The sequence below is a fragment of the Odocoileus virginianus genome, chromosome 20, assembly GCF_023699985.2.
Source record: "Odocoileus virginianus isolate 20LAN1187 ecotype Illinois chromosome 20, Ovbor_1.2, whole genome shotgun sequence".
Lineage (NCBI taxonomy): Eukaryota > Metazoa > Chordata > Mammalia > Artiodactyla > Cervidae > Odocoileus > Odocoileus virginianus.
In genome coordinates this window covers 28,061,532-28,080,552 of record NC_069693.1, presented here as the reverse complement: position 1 = coordinate 28,080,552, position 19,021 = coordinate 28,061,532, and the positions used below count along the sequence as shown (strand labels likewise).

Here is a 19,021-nt window from a genome sequence, read left to right as displayed (position 1 = left end):
CTCCTTAATTCCTTCAAGATAGCATTATTTATGTTGTTCCTAGCCAGAACAGTTTGTATTCCCAGCTAGGGGCCAACTTAATGCCTGCTGATACTTAGAAGACAAAAGTTTTAAGGTTCTAGCCTCTAGAGGTTGTGAGGTGAGTTGAGTCAGACTGCCTCGCTTCTACTCCGAGTTTCATCCTGTACTATGTCAGTTAGGTAAGTGACTTAACCTCTTTGAACCTAATTTCCATCTTGAGCAAAATGAGGGTAAGTGTAGTATCTACCTCTTGGGACCATCATAGGTATTAAAAATGTAATCCACATTCAGTACTTACAACAGGAGCTGGCATATGGAGAGCCACCAATAAGCTTTGTCTACTGTTTGTAATGGGATGTCTTAAGACTGCTGATCTGCCAGTGTCTAATAAAGAGAAATCTTCTGCATTGCCTCACCCAGCGAAATGGATTTACCATTATTATGCTGAGAGAGAAGCCTTTTTCCATACCTTCAGATTAATCAATTTCAGTTCATTTCCCCACCTTCTTGTAAAGCCAGCTTTGACCCTGTCTTTCAACTCAAAATGATGATTTTATGAAAGTTAAAATGAAATTAGCAAAATGGTACTTTTCAGTCAGTGAAAAGTCTGTCCGCTGAAAAAGCATGAACAGTAACTCACATTTCTTCTACTGCATCCTACATGAAGTTGTGTGTTATTTAACAACAGGAGGATGTTAAACCATACAACATAAACTTCCTTCCCCCAGAGTAGCAAGTGAGCTATTTTCATCTTTCTGTTGTGATACCATTTTTTAGATTGTGTCAGCATGCTTATTATCAATTTATCTTTTCACAATCTCTGTGCATTTTCTTCCAGTTTATTGACATCTCTCCCCCAAGATTGTCTAGGCATTTCTCTGGATGTCCAGGTTGGATTTCTGCTTGAAAATGTGCTTTCTTGCTCAAATACTTGCTCAAATGCAAGCTCCACCTACCCAAAAGGCTCATGATATATATTGGCAAAGAAGTATATAGTGTTACATTCAGCATGTATTCCTAGACATTCTCAAGTAATATCTGTTTGGCTGTGTTTAACTGATCACTTACAAAACTAATTTGGCCATGAAAAATTTATTTTCACTAGAAGGGGTGTTTCAAAGAATGATATGTTTGGCAGGATTATGGGTAAGATTGATAACTTAAGCTATGGTAGTTGGCCTGTTTCTCCAGTTTAGAAAGATAATAATAAAGAAGCTATTGCTTGGTCTGATCTGATTTTCCAAAGCCAGTGGGGACCTTAAACATGTAACTCTAATCTGGTTGACGGGGCTGGGACTAGGGTGAGGAAACGGAAGCCCTTGTCATAGGTAGATGTCCCACTGTTTAAGGAGGTAGCACAAAACTCAGTAATCCAGGTAATACTTCAGTGCAACGTGTTTTTAAAAAATGCAAAAATTTTGTGATGGACTGAGTGGCAAATTTCAAATAGAGGCAAGATCAATATTATTATTTTTTTTTTCTTTTGCTTTTGGCATTAATATGGCTGTGTATGTACCATTACTGTTATTTTCTTCACTTAAAATTTTGGTGTTTTGTCTATCATGGGTTTTTTCGCATGCATTGAAATACTGCAGGCCCTGATTGCTGAGTTTTTGGGCGCCCTTTTGACTTCATGCCAATGGCAAGTGCCTTGTCATCTTGCTCCACTACCAGCTCCACTGTTTGATCCCTGCCCAGTGTACCTGAGGATGGAAGAGCAAAAGCATTTATCTTGTGCCGAGGTTCTTAAGGTCAGCATTAAGAAGGGGTGGCATGTGCATGTACACAGCAGCACTAGTTACAATAGGCAGAAGGTGCAAGCAGCCCATGAGTCCATTAACTGATGAACGGATAAGTGAAATGTCATATATACACACAAAGGAACATTGCGTGCATGCATGCTAAGTTGCTTCAGTCATGTCTGACTCTGCAACTCCATTTACTGTAGCCCACAGTACTCAGGTTTATAAAGGAAGGGAATTCTGTCACATGCCATACCATGGAGGACAGTTGAGCTAAGTAGAATAATTATACTAAGTAAAATGATCAGCCCCAGAGAAGACAAATACTGTATGATTTCGCTTCCATGTGGTGTCAAGAGTAGCCAAGCTCATGGAGACAGAAGCTAAGCATGGTCATTGCCTGGGCTGGGGAAAGACAAATCGGGAGTTGTTATCTAATGGCTCTAGAATTTCAGTTCTGCACAGTGGAAAAGTTCTGGAGATGGATTGGATAGCAATATTAGTAACTTAACATTACTGATCTCACACCTAAAAATGGTGAAGATGGTAAATTCATATTATGTGCATTTTCTCACAGTTGAACATTTAAACAAAAGAAGAAGAAACGGCAAAGGTCAGGAGTGAAGAAGCACATCATCAAAAGCTGAACTTGAGAGTGGGGACAAGGAACCATAATGCCAGGAAAGGGAAGAAAGAAAATAGAGGTTGGGCAAGTGGCCTGAATAAATACCAGACAAGGGCTTCTGTCTGTCACTGAAACAAGTGCATCAAACAGATGTGTAAAAAATGGTACCAAAGCACATTCATTCAACTTCAGGTGTTTTTTCTGGCTCTTCTTCTTTGGCGACTTTCTTGGGGCAAGAAGACTTTAAATATAAGATCTAAATAGAGATCCTCTCTGTTAATGTACACCTTCACAGTGCTGATGGACTGGCCAGGATGTGCAGCACATTTTGGATGCTTTTATAGAAAAGCTAAGACTTATTTTTCTAATAACTCTTTCATCTGCAGCATCTAGTTGTTCCATTAGGAAAACTAAAATAGCTCATGGAATTGCTTTTTGTCCTTCTGCAATAACAGACACTGCAGTGAGCTCGTCGCTTTGGGATATATGTAGAATATGACGTGGATACAATGAGAAAAGAAAAATGTCTCTTCACTCCACACCCTTTTGGCAGAAGGACATTTTTTGACGTCTCCTTCATGTTTCCAGGTCAGAGAACATCTTCCCTTGTGTGAACAGAAGAGAGATAATTTATAACAACATATGCTGAAATAATGTACTGTGATCTCTTTGAGGGCAAATATCATCTATAAATAATTTTAACAACTCACAGAGTCTTGGCCATACTTAGCATGGCATTTTTTGGTTGTTTTTTTTTTTTTTTTTTTTTTTTGATTGCTTTACTTCTTCTTCACTTGGATACATGAGATGCTGCTGCTTTTGTTGTTGAGGTGGAGAGACACTCTAGATGTTTCTTTTATTGTTGGGATGTGTTGTCAGAGTAGGCTATGTTAAACTGTGATAATAAATGTCCCCAGTGCTCGTGACTCGGAAAACGGAGGCTCTATTTTCTCATCCGCTGCATGTGCACTGAGGGTCAGCGATGGCTCTGCTGTTTGTCATCTTTTCTCTGGGACCCAGGCTCATAGAGCAGTTTCCCTTTGGCTGTCATGACTTCGAGGACAACATGGTGTGACTGACCAAGCTTTTGCTCAGACGTGACACGTTGCTTTGTCCACAGTTCATTGGCCGAAACAATCCGCATAGCCCTCAGAGTTTAACAGAGTAGGCCTGTGTAGTCTACCTTTAGGGAGAGTCCCTGCAGCAGCAACACCATACTGGCACAAATGGCAGACGAGAGTAATATGCAGGTGATTGAACAAAGGAAAAGAGAGCTAATAGCTCTATAGTTTCCCAGGAACTCTATCTGCTGTTCTCATTCAGGCTTGACCACAACCGTAGGAGTTCCTTCTGTTGTTGCTATAGGTGAAGAAGCTGAGTTCAGGTTAACTCGGCAACCTGCTGCAGGTCACATTAGAGCTAGAATGAGTTAGAGCTGGTGTTTGAATCCATGGCCAACCAACCCAAAGGCCACGCTCTTCCCAAAGACAACATAGTGAAGCCCACATTTGTGTGTGGACAAAGTGAGGTCTGAAACTCTACTGTGAAAACCATTTTTTAATAAAGCAATCCAATATGAATACTCAAATTGATAGATGGAAAGCATATCCTGTAAAAACTGGTGGAAAAGATTAAATTCTGGAAGCAGAGTGGTATTAAAAATAGCAGTTACTCCATGTCATGCATTTTCCATATGAAAAAACATCTGGTCCTCACTGACCATCAAATCAAGGGTGATCCAACTCTTTTAAGGAAAGTCATTTTTTTAAAAAATCACTGTATTTCTAGAGTATTTCACATAGGATTAAAACATGTATTTCTAGAAATGACTGGTAACAGAGAATTAAGAAGAATAAATTTATTAACAGTGCAAGAAAAGAGTTTACGAAGACAACACATTCACGTAAATATTAAAGTCAAGGCTGGCTAAGGAGATGTAGTATTGGAGTACAGGTAGGTTTAACCCCTCTGTAAGATGGTATGAACAGTCTTTAAAATCTTACCACCCTCCCACCTATTCTGTTTTCAGTCAGCCCTCTTCTCTCCTCACATTTCCCACTCACAAGCAAACACTGTCAGATTCATCTCTGAAATACTGTAAATCCAAACATTCTCCATGTTCCCACAGCTATCTTTGAGTCCAGGCTACTGATTTCTTACCTGACTCTGTTCTGCCTACCTGCTCCCAGCTCTTCCCCCATGACAGCAGCCAGAGTGACCCTTTAAAGATCTCTCATGCCACACCTGAGCTCAGAATCCTCCAAACGTCCATTAGCTCTTACAGTAAAAAAGCCAGAGTCCTAAAAATTGTCCTCCAGGTTCCCAAGACTCCCCTGCCACTAACCACCACACCTCTGACCTTCTCTCCTACCTTTTTCTCCTCCCTCACTTATTTCAAGTCTCACGTGTTTCCTTTTCTCCTTAAAGACTCCAGGTACGCCGAAGACCTTTGCATGTAGGGTTCTCTGCCTGAATGCTTGTCTCCAGTCATCTACCTGGAGCCCCACTTCCTACATCCCTCTACTCAAACATTATATTTTCTAACAGGCCTTTCATGACCAACACATATAAAATAACTCCATTCAAGAGGCTGTGGAGAAAAGGGAACCCTCTTACACTGTTGGTGGGAATGCAAATTAGTACAGCCACTATGGAAAACAGTGTGGAGATTTCTTAAAAAGCTGGAAATAGAACTGCCATATGACCCAGCAATCCCACTTCTGGGCATACACACCGAGGAAACCAGATCTGAAAGAGACACGTGCACCCCAATGATCATCGCAGCACTGTTTATAATAGCCAGAACATGGAAGCAACCTAGATGCCCATCAGCAGACGAATGGATGAGGAAGCTGTGGTACATATACACCATGGAATATTACTCAGCCATTAAAAAGAATTCATTTGAATCAGTTCTAATGAGATGGATGAAACTGGAGCCCATTATACGAAGTATAGAGCGAAGTAAGCCAGAAAGATAAAGACCATTACAGTATACTAACACATATATATGGAATTTAGAAAGATGGTAACGATAACCCTATATGTAAAACAGAAAAAGAGACTCAGATGTATAGAACAGACTTGTGGACTCTGGGAGAAGGCGAGGGTGGGATGTTTCAAGAGAACAGCATTGAAACATGTATATTATCTAGAGTGAAACAGATCACCAGCCCAGGTTGGGTGCATGAGACAAGTGCTTGGGCCTGGTGCACTGGGAAGACCTAGAGGGATAGGGTGGAGAGGGAGGTGGGAGGGGGGACCGGGATGGGGAATACATGTAAATCCATGGCTAATTAATTTCAATGTATGACAAAAACCACTGCAATGATGTAAAGTAATTAGCCTCCAACTAATAAAAATAAATGGAAAAAAAAATAAAATAAATAAAATAACTCCATTCAACAGCACTCTACTCCCTTACCTATTTCTGGTATCCCAGAAGCCAAGTTATGTATTTATTAAAAAAAATACTTTAAAAAAATTGAAGAATAATTGAAATATTGAACTAATTTTAGGTGTTATGTATATATATGGAATCTGAAAAAGAATACTTACATATGTATTCTTTTTCAGATTCTTTGTAGGTTATTACAAAATAATGAGTATGGTTCCCTGTGCTATACAGTGGGTCTTGTTGGTTATCTATTTTACATAGAGTAGTGAATATATGTTCATTCCAAATGCCCAGTTTATCCCTCCCCTCCTGGAAAGGTAACCTTCGAAACCCAAAGTTTGTTTTCAGTGTGTATGTCTATTTCTATTGTATATATAATTCATTTGTATTATTTTTTTAGATTCCACATACAAGCAATATCATAGGATATTTGTCTTTGTCTGACTTCACTTAGTATGATAATTTGTAGGTCTATCCATGTTGCTGTAAATGGCATTGTTTTGTTCTTTTTTATGGCAGAGTAATATTCCATAGTATATATGTACCATATTTTCTTTATCCATTCTTCTGTTGATGACACTTAGGTTGTTTCCATGTCTTGGATTAAATAGTGCTGCAATGAACACTGGGATGCATGTATCTTTTCAAATTAGGGTTTTTTCCAAAACTAAGTTATATATTTAAAGATGAAGGGAGTTTATGTCAATTGCCACTGATGTGATTAAGTTCAGTGAGGACTAATAAATGACCATTGTATTTGATGACAGAAGTAATTGACAGGAGTTGTTCCAGGAGAGTGGTCACATTAAAAAACCAGAATGGGTGCAAAGAAGAGGGCCAGGAAGGAGAGAAATCAAGACAGTGGATGTACATCTAGTTCTAGTTCTCCTGCAATGGGGAACAGAGGTATTGGGCAATAGTTTAAGGAGGTTTTGGGATAAAAGAAGTACTTTTGGTGAAGTGGGAAATGTTACAGTGATCTAGTCTGATGATGATGCAATAAATAGGGGACAGTTGATAATACAAAAAAAGAAGATAACAGCAAAAGAGAGATCCTTAGTTAGGTGAGAGAGGGCCCAGGTCATATTGGAAAAACTGGTTTGCAAAGCTTGTAATTTCACTTGCCATAACAGAAGCAAAGACACACCTTTGCTGATAGTGATAGAGACTTTGGAATATTTGGTGATGGGCGCAGGTGGAACTTCTTTTCTGAATATAGCTTCTTTTTTTTTTTTTTTTCAATGAATCAAGAGAAATCATGTTTTTTCCCCAAGTCAAATAGCAATAAATCATAGAGCTGTCTGGATGCCAGGTTCTAAACTGTGTTCTTTCCATGACACCACAATGGTATTATCTAGCCTTTTTCAGAGTAAGGAACAAAAACTTACCTGTGTTTTAGACATCCTCATTTAGTGTTAATATTCTGAAGAAAGGTCATCATTCAATTACCAAAGCTCATATTGGAACCATTTTTATGGGCTAGAGGCATGCATTTAACTTTTCTAATTATGCAACAGTTATCTCTTAACTGATTTCCTAGTTTCCAAAGCTTAATAATAATAATAACCTATTTTTCATGGCAAGATTATGGAGATCAGTATTAAGGTCAGCATTAGTAGCACCACTCAGCCAGATTAAGAAATTTCATCATCATTTTACCTTTTGCTCCTAGCATGGTTCACAGGGCTCACTAAATATTTGTTAGATGAAAGGAGATCACTTGTCTTATGAATTTCATTACTTCGCTGATTTTCGGTTGAGTTGCATCAAACAGAAAACCTGTCCGATAGTGGCCTAAATGATACTACTGTTTCAAGTCCAAGACAGTTTAATTTATTGACTCAACATCATCCCAGGGGGTCAGATTTCCAGCAGCTCCCGCATGTTGCCACCCTTAATTTAGCTTGTCTGAATAAGGCACGTTGGCTCATGCAGCTGGCATGCTAGAGCCTCAGCTAAGGGAAGGTTTCTGTCTAGTGTCTCTTTAAGATCAAACAGAGCTTTTCCAGAGGCTCTCCCAGGGCCTGACCGTAGTTTGACCTAGCGTTTGTACCTATATACACCAGATCTTTCAGTTAGCAAGATAAATGAGGCTACCATAATATGACCTTAGACCAAGAAAGATTCAGATCAGGAGGTTGAGGTAGGCTGTCACTCTGGTGGCATGGCCATGTAGGGGATACTGAAGACAAGATCAAGGTGATCAAGGAAGAAGGGAAGTGGGAATGTGTGCAGGTGGGCAGTCAGTCATCTCTCATGCCCAAGTGGAAGAGCTGGGGTTTGAACCTAGATTTGACTGATTTAAGAGTCCACAGTTTTCTGTCCTTGAGAAAATGACTTATCATTTTCCTTTTTTCCCTTGTTCTTCTTTTCCTCTTTCACCACGTCTTTCTTTTTGTTTTCTCCTCCTCCTCTGTCTCCTCCTCCTTTTTCTCTCACTCCCGTCCTTCTCCCCCCACCCCATCCACTTTTGCTCTGAGTGTTCCAGGAGCCATTGCCAACTAGGTAGCAGTTCCTCACATAGTACCTTAAATTATCCTGTAGATGGCCAGATTTTTAAAAAAAAACATAGTCCTGAGCACAGTGTAGTTCATCTAGAATTAGTCTAGGATCATCTCTAGGTTTTTTGATCTTGGACTTTATTGCTCTTGGTTGCAAGTTAATTATTTTATCAAGTCATTAAATAGACCTTATACTGATGGGAATTTACATGGGAAACTTAAAATCATATTTGCAGAGGTTAAGGATTCAATTTTTAGCCCTGTTATATGCCTGATGATGATTCTGTATCAATGATACCCTGAGTGACCTGAGCAAGGTCAAAGTCAGGTCATCAAGTTTATTTTTTAATTGAAATTGATTGAATGGGAATCCTTCTATATATGCAGAGAATTTAAATGGTCTCAGGTTCTAAATGATGGGTCCCTCCCTCATCTTACAAATTCTCTGACGTCATCTGCTACCACCTGTTCTGGTTGGTATTTCTTTTTTTTTTTTTCACTCAAATTAGAATTTATATCAGTTTAACTTTAGTGATATATGAAAAGTCTGCTCCTCTTTTTTTTTTTTTTACCTTTTACTTTCTTTTTTTTTCATTTATTTTTATTAGTTGGAGGCTAATTACTTTACAGTATTGCAGTGGGTTTTGTCACACATTGACATGAATCAGCCATGGATTTACATGTATTCCCCATCCCGATCCCCCCTCCCACCTCCGTCTCTACCCAGTCCCTCTGAGTCTTCCCAGTGCACCAGGCCCGAGCACTTGTCTCATGCATCCACTGGTTGGTATTTCTATTACACAGTTCGTGTAGTCATGCTCTGTGGCCTTTGTAGTAACCAACTTTTTGCCTGGAATCAATACCACCTTAGTTTGAAGCCTTCCTTGACTTCCATTTACAAATTCGCTCTCCTGCCTCCTAAACACTTACACAACCTTTTCCACTTTCTGGATTAGCAACCCCCAGCCCCTCTCCCCGCTACCCCACTCTAAGGACTTTACAGCACCAGGCACAGTATTTGTAAAATTATATTCTTCTTTCTTCCCCCTCCAGAAACTAAGCTCCAATAGGCTGCTTTTTTTTTTTCTTCTAATTTATTCCTTGTTATATCCCAGTTACCCAGAACAGTATCTAGTCTGTGGTAGAAAATCAGTGCTTCAGGAATAAATAAGTAAATTGTAATCCTTATTTTCAAGAAGCTTCCTGTTTATTGGAAAAGGCATGCAAACCAGCAAAACAGATGGCTAATTAAGTAACTGATGAACACAGCAGCCATCCAACCATCCACCAAGTGAGTCCCACCACTTGAGACTTAAGAACATCCTGCAAAGCTTGGCTCCCTGAGACCCCTTCCAGCTCACCAGTTCAACCTGATGTTTTGGTGTGGATTATTAAACTCTTTCATCCTCAGTTTTCCTATATGTGAATGGATTTTTTTTTTTTTTTGAGAAATTAGATAATCTCTGTAAAATCCTTAACACAGTGCTTGACATAGAATAAGTGCTCAACACATGTGCAGTTTTATAAACAGAAAAAAGAGCTAGATTCTTTGGGGGCACAGATGAGCTCTGTGTGGACAGTTCAGGAAAACAAGGAGGATATGAACCTAAAACTCAGGAACTTTGTAGTCATGTATGCCTCATTTTAAAAAGTGTGAGTATGTTAAGTTTTTAGTTCCTTAAAACATTTTAGTATAGGGAGATACACCATTATTCCTCTTTATCTCTGATCATCAATCCATGTTAAACTTAAGTGATTGGTATAGGAACACAATCACTTCCCAGGTGCTAAAGAACTAGCACGTAGGCTACGCTTAAGGAAGCACATTTAGGTTTACTTTCTACTATAATTTTTTCAGGGGCTTCCCTGGGGTCTCAAACAGTAAAGAATCTGCCTGCAATGCAGGAGACCCAGGTTTAATCTCTGGGTCAGGAAGATCCCCTGGAGAAGGAAATGGCTCTCCATTCCAATGTTCTTGCCTGGAGAATTCCATGGACAGAAGAGCCTGGTGGGCTACAGTCCATGGGGTTGCAAAGAGTTAGACATGACTGAGCAACTAACACTTCACTGCAATTTGCCTCTTGTTTCACATGCAAAGAAGGCAAAAACAGGGAAGTTCAGAATTATAATTCAACATAATATGTAATCAAATGTAACAAAGTTAACTTTATCATCACGTGGTGTATAGGTGATTTCTGTAATACCAAAATTTCTATATCATTTTAATGTTTCTTTTTTGCTTTCAAAGTAGAGGATATGATACTTTCTCCTGCTTAGTTGTACATGCATACTATCGAGACTCTGAGTCCGTGATTTGCACAGAGTGGGTACACAAAGAACATCCGAGTTCAAAACTACACCCATGGTGATTTGTTTTTGCCAATAATACACAACTTGTGTCAAGGGAAGGAAAAAACGCACACATTATTTCACTTAATAACAATTATCTGGGAAATGTTGAGTTGTTATTATTCTGTATTAGTTCTACTTGCCTTCATGTTAAATGAATGAAAGCAGAATTAAAAGGTGACATTTGGGCCATTTCCTAAAAAAAATGTGATTTCTCAGTCTTTAAATACGTTTCCTGAGCTTGTGTTTTCATCTAGGCAACTTTGCTACTTTAATGTTGTTTAAAATTAAATTTGTTCTTTGGTTCGTTACAATGCTTAGCAACTTAATAAGTTTATAAATCATAATTAACTACTACTCTCTGTTCTATTACCCTTTTGAATTGCCTTCTTTTTTACTTTTTTTTTTCCTTTTCCCATGTAATTTGCCACATGTGTACTTTATTTCAGAGATGAGTAGACTGCACTTTCAAGGGGTGGTGGGTTGGCGTCACAGGAAATGTGTGACTGTACCATGAGTGATACACATGTAAGGGTGTGAATCCACATGCATGTGTGTGTGAACCCGAAGTGTACATTAATACTTAATTGACTTTCAGGGAGTACTTTTTTTTTTTTTTTTTTAAGATTTTCCTCTGCTGGGTGCAGTATCTGAAACGTTGATTCCAGAACTCCATCAGGGACTTTTTATTTCTGTATGATAAAAGGAAGTCAAATAAAGTATAATGAGTTTTCAAACACTTCAGCAAAGCTTGAAAATGTTCAAAGAAAGAGTCAAAAGGCCTGAGTCATTAGGAGTCTACTTAGGGGATGTGGGTGAGCGTCATTACAAGGCACACACACCACAGGGGGCAGAAAGGATCCCTGCCAGTGCCTCCTCATCGTATCACAGCACACAGGTCTTCCCTACAGGCTTATCTGTTAATAGAAAGAGTCCGACTTTGGCAAGACAGGTGCACGGGCAAGTGGTTATAATGAAAGGTCATAGGCTTAAGTGCACTAACACATTTGCAGGGCCTTCCTCATCCCCTGGCAAACCCCACCCTCACAATCATTCTTGCTCATCTATTGCTGACTTAGTCACACGCTTGTCCACACTGTTCTTTTTAAATAATTTTAAGGTATTTATTGTTTGTTTATGTTGGGCTAAACTGGGTCCTCGCTGCTGCCTGCAGGCTTTCTCTCGTTGCAGAGAGCAGGGCTGAGTCTCGCTGTGGTGCTCAGGCTTCTCACTGTGGTGGTTTCTCACGTTCCTGAGCACAGGCTCTAGGGGCACAGGCTTCAGTCCTTGTGGCGCGTGAACAGTTTAGTCGCTCTGCTGCATGTGGAATCTTCCCAGACCAGGGGTTGAACCAGTGTCCTCTGCCCTGACAGGTGAATTCTTAACCACTGGACTACCAGAGAAGTCCCTCCATGTTGTTCCTAAGCCTAAGACATTTATGTTTTTCCCCCTAAACCTCTACTCTTCTGTCTCCTGGCCATTACAGGGTTTTTTTTCCCTTTTTCATTCTTTTTAAGATCATTTAAGTCTTATACTGATGCCAAAACAATTTGACAGTGATTTATGTTGACAACATATGTAGTTGATCTCAAGAACTTTTTACAGTTATCTCCTGTTTTCCATAAGTATTGTTTTTACCTCTGTAAGACATGAGGACATATACCACTTATTTCTTCTGGCCTCTTCTCCACTCTCAAATGTACGGTGGTAAGTATTGATACATATTACATTCATGTCTTGGTTTATTTTGCAACCTTCTATGAGGCATGTCCATTGCATAAGACCATCTTCTATAGTGACTTTTTATGATGCCACTAAGAATCCACAGGATCTAGCGCTTTCTTTGCCGCTGAATTGCTCACAGGCACATCCTCCACCTCTGGATGGTCAGGCCAAGTCAACGCCTGGAGCAGCTCCATCCATGGCCACATTCAAAGATTAAGACTTTTCAAAACACTGCACTATGATGACCCTCTTAACCCTTAGGGAACTCCACCAGATTTCACCTTCACCCTTGTTCTCTGGTCTAGTATATCTGGTTTCTATCGTGATAGTCAATCCCACATGTAGATAATGATCTCCATAGATACCCTTACAGCTAAGAATTTACTTGAATGCCTGTAGGCCCTTTTTGTCTATATATTATATGGTAGGTCTGTGAATTTCAGTTCAGTTCATTTCAGTCACTCAGTCATGTCTGACACTTTGTGACCCCATGAACTGCACCACACCAGGCCTCCTTGTCTATCACCAACTACTGGAGTCCACCCAAACCCATATCCATCGAGTCGCTGACGCTATCCAACCATCTCATCCTCTGTCGTCCCCTTCTCCTCCTGCCCTCAATCTTTCCCAGCATCAGGGTCTTTTCAAATGAGTCAGCTCTCCACATCAGGTGGCCAAAATATTGGAGTTTCAGCTTCAACATCAGTCCTTCCAATGAACACCCAAAACTGATCTCCTTTAGGATGGACTGGTTGGATCTCCTTGCAGTCCAAGGGACTCTTAAGAGTCTTCTCCAACACCACAGTTCAAAAGCATCAATTCTTTGGTGCTCAGCTTTCTTTATAGTACAACTCTCACATCCATACATGACTGCTAGAAAAACTATAGCCTTACTAGATGGACCTTTGTTGGCAAAGTAATGTCTCTGCTTTTTAATATGCTATCTAGGTTGATCATAACTTTCTTTCCAAGGAGTAAGCGTCTTTTAATTTCATGGCTGCAATCACCATCTGCAGTGATTTTGGAGCCCAGAAAAATAAAGTCAGCCACTGTTTCCACTGTTTCCCCATCTATTTGCCATGAAGTGATGGGACTGGATGCCACGAACTTAGTTTTCTGAATGTTGAGCTTGAAGCCAACTTTTTCACTCTCCTCTTTCACTTTCATCAAGAGGCTTTTTAGTTCCTCTTCACTTTCTGCCATAAGGGTGATGTTGTCTTGCATATCTGAGGTTACTGATATTTCTCCCGGCAACCTTGATTCCAGCTTGTGCTTCCTCCAGCCCAGTGTTTCTCATGATGTACTCTGCATGTAAGTTAAATAATCAGGGTGACAATATACAGCCTTGACATATTCCTTTTCCTATTTGGAACCAGTCTGTTGTTCCATGTCCAGTTCTAACTGTTGCTTTCTGACCTGCATACAGGTTTCTCAAGAGGCAGGTCAGGTGGTCTGGTATGCCCATCTCTTGAAGAATTTGCCACAGTTTATTGTGATCCACACAGTCAAAGGCTTTGACATAGTCAATAAAGCAGAAATAGATGCTTTTCTTGAACTCTCTTGCTTTTTTGATGATCCAATGGATGTTGGCAATTTGATCTCTGGGTCCTCTGCCTTTTCTAAACCCAGCTTGGACATCTGGAAGTTCATGGTTCATGTATTGTTGAAGCCTGGCTTGGAGAATTTTGAGCATTACTTTACTAGTGTGTGAGATGAGTACAATTGTGTGGTAGTTTTAACATTCTTTGGCATTCCCTTCCTTTGGGATTGGAATGAAAACTAACCTTTTCCAGTCCTGTGGCCACTGGTGAGTTTTCCAAATTTGCTGGCATATTAACTGCAACACTTTCACAGCATCATCTTTCAGGATGTGAAATAGCTCAATAGCTGGAATTCCATCACCACCATTAGCTTTGTTCGCAGTGATGCTTCTTAAGGCCCACTTGACTTCACATTCCAGGATGTCTGGCTCTAGGTGAGTGATCACACCATTGTGATTATCTGGGTCGTGAAGATCTTTTTTGTACAGTTCTTCTGTGTATTCTTGCCACCTCTTCTTGATATCTTCTGCTTCTGTTAGGTCCATACCATTTCTGTCCTTTATCAAACCCATCTTTGCATGGAATGTTCCCTTGGTATCTCTAAGTTTCTTGAAGAGATGTCTAGTCTTTCCCATTCTGTTGTTTTTCTCTATTTCTTTGCTGAGGAAGGCTTTCTTATCTCTCCTTGCTATTCTTTGGAACTCTGCATTCAAATGGGAATATCTTTCCTTTTCTCCTTTGCTTTTCACTTCCCTTCTTTTCGCAGCTATTTGTAAGGCCTCCTCAGACAGCCATTTTGCTTTTTTGCATTTCTTTTTCTTGGGGATGGTATTGATTCCTGTCTCCTGTGCAATGTCAGGAACCTCCGAACCTCCGTCCATAGTTCATCAGGCACTCTATCAGATCTAGTCCCTTAAATCTATTTCTCACTTCCACTGTATAGTCATAAGGGATTTGATTTAGGTCATACCTGAATGGTCTAGTGGTTTTCCCCAGTTTCTTCAATTTCAGTCTGAATTTGGAAATAAGGAGTTCATGATCTGAGCCCCAGTCAGCTCCCAGTCTTGTTTTTGTTGACTGTATAGAACTTCTCCATCTTCGGCTGCAAAGAATATAATCAATCTGATTTCGGTGTCAACCATCTGGTGATGTCTATGTGTAGAGTCTTCTCTTGTGTTGCTGTAAGTGGGTGTTTGCTATGACCAGTGCGTTCTCTTGGCAGAACTGTTAGCCTTTGCCTTGCTTCATTCTGTACTCCAAAACCAAATTTGCCCCTTAAGTCCAGGTGTTTCTTGACTTCCTACTTTTGCATTCTAGTTCCCTGTAATGAAAAGGGCATCTTTTTTGGGTGTTAGTTCTAGAAAGTTCTATGAATTTAAGCCCTGCTGATACCAGTCATGAAAATGATTCCAAATTGAAAGTTTATGCCAAGCAGGAGCAATTCAACCTTCTAGACTGGGAGGAGCTCTAGATAAATATTGTTGTATATTAAAGGGAAATAACAGAAACCCAACACTTCTCTAGAAAATCCTTTCTTTTGTGGTAGTCAGTTATACTAACAAGGATTTAGAGAGTAGTAGCTCATAGTACTGCCTCTCTCGCAGACTTTGAGAAGTATTAAATATGTCTCTTCCTTTCTTTGAGATTTAATTTGCATGTTCTTTAAAAAAATTTAAAAAAAGGAAATGTGGTGTGGCTATTGTTGTTTTATTATTTCCTAGATTTCATATTACATTCCAGACCTGCTATGTTACATTACTAAGTTGTGGTACAGGAAGGAATTTTGTCAAAATTTCTATAATCTACCACATTACAACTCATGTTTGATGTGAGAGAGTTAGAGATAATAAGGTATAGAAACCTTAAAAACGTAGTAGATAGTAAGCTTTAGGTCTTATTATACACAAATATCTAATTTATCTGTATTAATGTATCAAAATATGAATAATACATTTACTATCTATTTTTACTGTATTGGTCTTTGAAAAACAGTAAAACCTTTTCTTCCCTCCAGAGGCAGGATAGAGAAGATAACTTCTATGAAGTCTGTATTGGTCAGGTAGCTTACATGATGTGATGCTGAGGAAGTGCTCTCAAACCTCGGTAGTTTACAACCAAGGATTGTTATCATTCATTTTACATGGCCATCATGTGTTCAATGTGGCCTGCACTGTGCTACTTTTATGCCAGAACTCAAGCTGAAAGAAGTTTCTCTTGGGAATATTGGTAGTCTTATGCCAGAGGGACTGTGCGTCTTGGGACCACATGATGAAGTATAGATTTCTCCTTAATTTTAAACATGTCATTTCCACTCACATTGCATTCACTGTGCAAGTCACATAGCCAAGCAAAAGGCAGTGAAGCCAGAGTATTTAATGCTTGCCAAAATAGACATAGTAGATACTTGATAGCCCCAAATCAAAGGACGTAAAACACAGGCAGTCATCCAATAGATGAAAAGCATTTTGTGCAAAATACCAATGCACTGGTCCCTACCCTATCATTAATTTACTCTGTGGTCCTCAACAGTCCACATATTCTTTCTACAAATGGGGACATTTTAAAATTTAAAGTAGAATATTACGGTTTTTCTTTTTTTTTATTTGCTTTTAAAATTGATAGTAGGAACAGATAGGGTAATAAAAGTGTGAAAGTGTTGTGCAAATAAGGTGAAACCTAAATAAAATTTCAGTGGGATCTGGGTATCAGATGCCACTGTGTTTATTCACCCCCACAGATCAGGAATTATCTTAGACAGGGAGACCCACTGTGCTATACCCTGGCAATATCTGTAGCACGGAGTAAGAAAATCAGTGAAGATTTGTCTCATCTGGGAAGAATTCTGATTTACAGAATTGATTTCAAAGAGATGTCCAACACCACTTTAAATGTAGAGGAATTCTGCTCTTCTTTGATCAGTCTTCAGACACAGGTACAAACTGGGCCTATTGTTGAAGAGAAATCTCACATCTAGGTGAAATCAAAGTGTCCCCAGAGCCATGTCCTGCGCCTCTGAAGGTGCAGGAGAAAGATCCGCTGCAGGTCTTTCTCCAAGATTCAGGTAGCTCCCTGACTTGTGGCAGCATAAGTCCAGTGTTTATGTGGTGTTTTCCCTGTGTGCACTTCTATCTATGCTCAAAATTTCTCCTTTTTTTATAAGGACACCAGTCATACTGTAGGGGCTTCCCAAGTGTCTCAGTGGTAAAGAATCTGTCTGCCAGTGCAGGAGCCTCAGGAGACACTGCTTCAATCCCTAGGTCAGGAAGATCCCCTGGAGGAAGAATGGCAGCCCCCTCCAGTATTCTTGCTGGTGTAATCCCATGGACAGGGGAGCCTGGTGGGCTACAGTGTATGGGGTCACAAAGAGTCAGACAAAACTGAGCGACTGAGCACAAATGCAGTCATATTGTATTAGCGCCCACCCTAACGAACTCATCATAACTAATTATATCTACAGTGACCTTATTTCCAAATAAGGTGACATCCTGAGGTACTGACGCTTAGGACATCAATATATGAATTTCTGGGGACACAATTCAAGCTATAACAAGACCTAACTTAATTTGCTAGATGATTTTAATTGAAGCGTTTCTCTCTTCTGTCCTTCAACACTGGTTTCTTTAACTTGACATCTCTGCAGGAAAATGTCAAGAAGCAGCCTCCATTTGAACTCTCTATGATTGTGAGATACCAGACTCTGAATTAATCTCATGGAGGAGAAAACCAAGTGAGGTGTCCTGAAAGTGTTTGCCCTGCTGAGGTAAGAATCCACAAGAGCTGTTGTTTTCTCTCACAAGACTTTGACCTAGAGAGAGAATCATAAAATAACCGAGTCGAAAGACACTTTCACAGTCATCTAGAGGAAGCCACCTTCCTTGCCAAGTGGTTTTCTGGTGTACACAGACACTTTCAGTAGCCAGAAATGCAGGCTGTGCAGGTGGTGCTGGGGGTAAAGAGTCTGCCTCCCAGTGCAGGAGACCTAAGACACATGGGTTCGATCCCTGGGTTGGGAAGGCTCCCTGGAGGAGGAAATGGTAACCTGCTCCAGTATTCTTCCTAGGAGAATCCCATGGACAGAGGAGCCTGGTGGCTACAGTCCATGGGGTCACAGAGAGTCGGACACGACTGAGTGTCTGAGTGCACCACAGCTGGAGGCGCACTAGCGCTAAGGCGTTCTTCTTTATGGTGTGGTACTTTGGGATGATCAGACCTTCTTTCTAAAGTTGGACCAACTATGCTCAGGCATAGTTTCAAATTTAATTCTTGGTGATGAGAGTGAGGTAATAATGTATCCCCTTAAAGCCAATGTCATCCCCCTTTCCTGTCAACGATCCTTATTTTTGACAGCATCAGGAGAAATATTTGAAGCTATAGTCGCCAGGGAGAGGAGACAGTTTGGATGTTCCTGGCTCTTTTTCCTTCAGTCTGCATTCCAAGTTCCTCAGCTCTCAGTCTAAACCACACAAAAGTCAGAAGAGTGACCCAGCCTAATCAGTATCTGAATTCACTAAACTAAGAGGAAAGCCACAGTTAAGGTATTCTATGTGGTAAACGTAAGCCATGGCATTTTTACTGCTTCAGTTAAAGTAATTTAAAGAAAAAAATTACCTTTATACTACATTTAGGAGGACAAATTAGTTATGACATGCTTAGAAACCATTAATATGTGTGGATTCCTATCAAGTAATTATTCAAACCCACACATTCACAAAAAAAGAGAAAGAAATAGATTCTTGCTAGAAATTTACATATACAAATTTGAAAAGTTCATTTCTAAACTGCTTTGATTTATTACACCCACATCTTGATCATTTGAATTATGTATTAAACACATACTTTAAAAATACTTGTCATTATAATATGCTTTACACAACAATGTGTTATATTTCTTGCTGGGAATTCATTATTAATATATATTTATAGGACACATTCAAATGTATCAAGAAATGTAGATGCATTTATTGGTAACAAGTGAAATTAATGAAGCATCTGTGAATGAGATTTTAATTTACTGTTACCTGAAACTTAATAAAACTTTAAAGCCTGATTTTTAAATTCATCAAGCTGCCAAAAAAGTTTTTTTTTTTTTCCTAAGGATAGAAGAGAAGGAAAATTAGCAT

The 19,021-nt window shown here is 39.7% G+C and overlaps 1 long non-coding RNA gene across 1 annotated transcript in view; it reads left to right on the top strand.

The window, feature by feature from the left end:
• Nucleotides 1-17,655, top strand: part of LOC139030048 (uncharacterized) — a 29,088-nt gene extending 11,433 nt beyond the window's left edge. The window contains exon 3 of the long non-coding RNA XR_011482363.1: nucleotides 17,542-17,655. This is a non-coding gene — a long non-coding RNA (uncharacterized lncRNA). The remainder of the gene's footprint in view (nucleotides 1-17,541) is intronic.
• The last annotated feature ends 1,366 nt before the right edge of the window (nucleotides 17,656-19,021 follow it).